The following is a 5,238-nucleotide window of genomic DNA, read 5'->3' as shown; positions in this document are numbered from 1 at the left end:
GAGGGGGCTGCCCGGGAGCGGGGCCGCCGCCGCCGCAGGGAGCTGGCGGCACAGCCGGCGTGGGTTTCGGTGCTCGGGGAGGCAGGGGAGGCCTGAAGCCGTGGTGCAGGCGGCCCGTCTGATGCCGCCCACCCTCTCCGACTCCCCGCAGGGGTTGCTGCGGCTGAAGCTGTCCGTTGGCACCGGCCCGCGTTTCTCAGGCGCCGAAGTCAGCAGGCTGACAAGTCTGTCTGAAGTGGAGCTGATGGCGTGCTTAGTTTCGAGTGTCGTGGCAGAGGTGCAGGCTCGCGGTTGGGGTCTTGTGTGGCGGAGGCAGGCGCTCCCGGCAGAAGAGCAGGACAGACGGCTGGGGTGGTAATCTCCTAAACCCTCCAGCGTGAAACGTCAGAGGTCGTGGGGAGGTACTCTGCTCCTGGCATATCTAGAGATGTTTAGACGTTAGTCTTGTCTTGTTCAACTTCACACATGTTCACAGCAACCTTTCAGAAGCTTGAAAATAGCGGTTTGAGCTAATTTGCAAACACTACTTTTCCCCCTTAATGTCATCTTAACATAGCTTTCTGTTTACTTGTTTGTGCCTCAGTATAATTTCATCAACATGCTGCAATCAAGCATCTCATGACAGATGAAGAAAGGAAATGTGCGTCAGTGCACAAGCTGTTAATTTGCAACTGAACAAAAAGATGACATGAAAAACCTGAATATAGGTAGTGCCCTAAAGCTGTGGGCACATAGTGCCATGCTGAATAAACTGACTAAAGGCTGCTTAGTCTGGGGGTATATTTGCATTTTGCCATTGCAGATACGAATCTTGAAGGCCCCCCCCCGAATCCTTTCACCCAGTCTCAAGCAGCCAATAAGTGTGTGTCCTGTTTATAAATCATTGCCTGTTGGGACAGTAAACCCACTCCCTGGTGATCATGTGTTGGGTGGGAAAAATTGTCACATGGTATGTTACTTCCCCAAGTCGTGCCCTGTTGTGCTAGGGTTGTTATTCTTGTTCAGGTCTTCTGTTCCGGCACCTCCGCTTTAGGGTAGGAACATCCTCATAAGCAAACACACGGGGACTGTTGCACAAAGGCCAGCTGTGACACCTAGAAGCTGTCCAGCTGTCCAGGTACTTAGAACCGCAAACTCGCTGCTGCCCTGTGGTTTGCAGCTCCCGCGGCCACTCAGATGGAGAGAGGCAGGAACGATCCTTCTCTGGCTGAGCGGGCCCTCTGCTGGCATTTACGGGAAAGGAACCAGCTGGGAACACAGCGTTTACCTTCCTCGGTGGGCACGCAGCCCTCCCACCCCAACGGGTTCTTTCCTAGGAAAGACATTGCCAGATGTTTCGGAGCATCTGCGAGTCAGCCTTCGCGATTAGAGCAGAGGGGGGACTCCCTAAGGCTTGAAGGCTGAAGTTCGGTGGATGTAGTGTTAATTGTAACCGTGTGTGTGTATGTACATGTATATGGCTACACACACGTGTGTATAGACATAATGGTAGAGCAATGTGCTATAAGCAATATTTCATTCCTTCCTTTCTGAGTCCTTGTCTGGATGCAGTAGCATGCTCTGCTTGCTAAATGGTGCCTGGGCTACTGTAAATAATCTTGTTAGAAGTGTTTTTCTTCCATCCAATATGCTCTAATTTAAAAATCTCATTGAGTATCATATGCAATCATTCATATTGCTTGTTCACTTAATGTAGATCGTTACAGCTCCTTCTACACTATATTAGTTTGTGTGGTGTTCATATATGGCTTTCTCAGCTTTCTGACTCCTTTACAAATACAGTAAAGCACATGGGAACTTACTAGTGAAACTTGAAAATGCTCAACGGTTTCAGTTAGGAAACACATACTTACTATTTTCTCCACTTTGATGCTCTGATTGCGCTTTACCTCTACCATAGGAATTTTTAGCCAATGGCATAGTTCATGTAGACTTGCAAAAATCCTTTGTCAATGAATAACTTTTAAAATTTTTCTTTTTATGCTACAGCTTCCAAAAATTCTCATAGATAGATAGTTTCTGTGAAAGACAACTATGCTATGGTTCCTAGCCTTTGTTAGATTATGATCTCTCAAATATTTTTTTCTGAATTTTAATGATCTAGATTCGTGCCTAGGTCTTTCAGTGAAAGGAAATATATATTCTTGCTTCCTATTTACTCTTCATAATTAAGGTACAAGCTGAAGTGTAGATCGGGTTCCAGATTTTGAACTACTTTGTGCTTGGTATATCTGAGCAATCTGTGTCCTTCTATTTTTATATTGTTTGCATCAATGCTGATTGCTGCTTCTTCACTATGTACATCATCTTAAAACTAACATAATTAGTTTTGTAGTTGCCATTCAATGGTTTTTTAGCTCATATGCTGCAGATCAGAGGACAGAATAGACAGGCTACGTAGGGCAATCAGGATCAAGCAGCTGAAGTAATGAATATAATTTCATCTCTGTAGTCTCCTTGACAGGCCATCTTCAGCATCTTTTTTGTTTTAGGATTCTTACAGTCACTATCCATGATACTTTGTTGTCTTTGTTTACAGGCTTGTGCTCTGATAATTTATAGTAATTTTCTCTCTTTCAGGAAAAAATTATAATTTTTAATGTCCTGGCTGGATGCTGTTAATTTATTTTCTGAGAAATGAAGTTGCACTTCGGGCATCTGCATCTCTGGCATTTCCTTACAGTTTGTGATTGTATTTTGCCAAGTGCTGATGCAGTATAAAGCTATAGGTAACCATATTTGTTCCCAGATGTGTCATTTGGGACATGTGTGACTTAGGCTAATTTTATTTCCCAGATTGCCACATTTGTGGGAAAATTTAGAGCTTATAGAATTTGGTCTCATGCTACTGCTTGTAGAAGTTATCAGTTTCTGAATCTGTTGATTATGATGTTTTAAGTAAAAGTATTAATGTTTGCCCAATTTTTGTGCTATCTCGAGGTGCTGCGGTTTCCCCCTCTAACGTACATATATGTGTACATGTAGGTGTTTGGTAGAGGAGAGGGAATTAGAAAGCTTTGTGGCTATCTGTAAGAACTTTTCGTTGTTATCCAATTAAGATATGTTTCATTACCTCTTTGCGCCGTTAACCTGTTCGTGTTTTTCCACTCTGCTTTTTCTGAATGGCTGTGTCCTGGTTTATCTCCAGTTTTCTTTTTCTTCACCCTGAGCGAGCACAGGACTGGAGTAAAAGGGAGAGCTCGCTCTCTTTACTGGTTTTTCCTGCAGCATTGAACAGTAAGTAAGCAGAGCCATTTGTCCAGCAGGTCACATTCCTTTACCCTTTCTGCAATTTCCCCGGAGTTGCAAATATTTTGGGTGATGTCCCCAGCACAACACTCTTGATGACACTTCTCTTTGTATTGTTTCTCTGAGCTGCTTCTGTGGCTGCATACTGACAGTAACTTTTACTGTGGGTGTTCTTCCCCTCAGAATTGTTGCGTTTGAGTAATTATACTGCCCATTGTAACACCTAGATAGTGCTGTAATAATTAATACTGGTTGGACAGAAGATAGTGCGGAGCTGGTACTGAGGTTTCTGCTGCTGTACCCTGAATACAGCTAGGGGATTTGGGGTTCTCTGTGCAGAGAGAAAAGAGTTTTGTGGGAGATGCTAAAAAGTTACCAGACCTCTGCACCACACAGAAATAAAAGCCTAGTCTTTGGCAATACAGATGTAGGAAAGAAACAAACCTCTGATGAACAAAAGAAAAAAAGTTGTAGGGATGGGGGGGATAATATTCTGAATGAAAAAACTGTAAGCAAACTAAGGGTAGGATAAATGGAAACAAAAATGGCATCCTCACAGACAAGTTGTTTTTCTGTGGTGTGTGGGTTTCCCCCCACCTCCTACTGCCATCCTATTCCTGTTTGTGTCAAGACGTTGAGCTTATAGTTTTACTTCCAGCTGAGGAGGACTGGGCATGATTCCAGTGTTAGCTATAGCCAGGCTTTTTTCCTCCCTCAGGCCTCTCAAGTAAAGTGTACATGCAGCCTTAGAGTAAAGCCCTGCATATAGTGGTTGCCCTTTAGGATCAGTGTTGTCGCAAAGACAGCCTGATTCATTAATTTAACTTAGTTGGTGTTTTCTGACTCGCATGCTGTATGCATGGAATGTTATTGAGAAACTTTTCCACGGAAGAGCCAAATTACTTTATAGTAAAGCAAGTTATCTTATCTAAAGTAAAGACTCATATATGTGGAACTGAGAGAAGGTTGAACAGGTTCTCACTCTAATGATTTCTGACTAATCTTAGTAATTACGGGAATGTAAGTGTATGCAAGATGCTACTCATTTTCTGAATACAGAATAAAATAACCAGTCATGCTTTTTTTTTTTTTTGGTATTGCGAATTTTAGAAATTCCAACTCTTTACGTATGATGGAAGAAGACATTACTGTTTTAAGGCAGCTGCTTAGCAACACTGCTTTGCTGTTTCGCAGTCAGCCAGCTCTTCCCACACACCGCAATGAAATGTACGTCATTTCACGGTGACTTGTATTCCAGCTTTTCTTTTGAGTTAGTCTTAGATCTCAAAGAAAATGAAATAATAAGAGTTGGAAAGAGTAACAGGAACCTTTGGTGTCTTAACTGAACTTTTTTATAATAGGATGATTAATGCTTTAATATCCTTCTGCAATAACCACGTTCCAGAAGTTCTGGCTAAGAAAACTTGGGTGGAGCCCAAGAGCTAATTCAAACCACTTGGGGAAACCCCCGTGAAGATCCCCCCTCAGTTGGGTCCCAGCATTTGATGTATAGCTTCTTTATAAATGTGTGCATGGTCATATTTCCTCTCACTCCTCCACTGCCCAAACTCTTAAGAATTTTCAGTAGCAGGAGAGGTTGCATTTGGTAAGTCTGGGTGCTGGAGAAGATAAGCAGTGAAAGCAGAATTGATCAAGCCATCTGCGTACATGAACAGAGATACAGGAATCAGAGGAAGTAAACACAGGAATCCTAATTTCAAGTTTGAGATTGAAATCACCAAACCACTCTACTTACTGGCAACTACTGAACACTTTGCTGTACTTAGAGCTTTAATGCAGATTACAAAAGCCTATCTCTCAATTCATGTCAGTGAAGCACAGATAAGGTGATAAAAAGACACTTTATGGTTTTTCATGTACTATCATGTACCACTTGGTAGTGGTCAATGGCTCAATGTCCAGATGGAGATTGGTGATGAGTGGCATCCTGCAGGGGTCCATATTGAGACCAGTACTGTTTAATATCTT

The 5,238-nt window shown here is 42.8% G+C and overlaps 1 protein-coding gene across 3 annotated transcripts in view; it reads left to right on the top strand.

Moving 5' to 3' along the window:
- Window positions 1–1,060: 1,060 nt before the first annotated feature.
- LOC103908066 overlaps window positions 1,061–5,238 on the top strand; it is a 22,616-nt gene continuing 18,438 nt past the window's right edge. For 2 of the 3 annotated variants that reach the window (XM_009290379.2, XM_009290380.2), the window contains exon 1: window positions 1,063–1,117. The gene's annotated coding sequence lies outside the window, so the exon portion shown is untranslated. Of the gene's footprint in view, window positions 1,118–5,238 lie in introns of all 3 variants that reach the window. The other variant, XM_009290381.2, reaches the window with a different exon arrangement.

This window comes from Aptenodytes forsteri, unplaced genomic scaffold (assembly GCF_000699145.1).
Source record: "Aptenodytes forsteri isolate BGI_AS27 unplaced genomic scaffold, ASM69914v1 Scaffold108, whole genome shotgun sequence".
In the NCBI taxonomy this organism is placed as follows: Eukaryota; Metazoa; Chordata; class Aves; order Sphenisciformes; family Spheniscidae; genus Aptenodytes; species Aptenodytes forsteri.
This window is presented reverse-complemented; position numbering and strand designations above follow the sequence as displayed.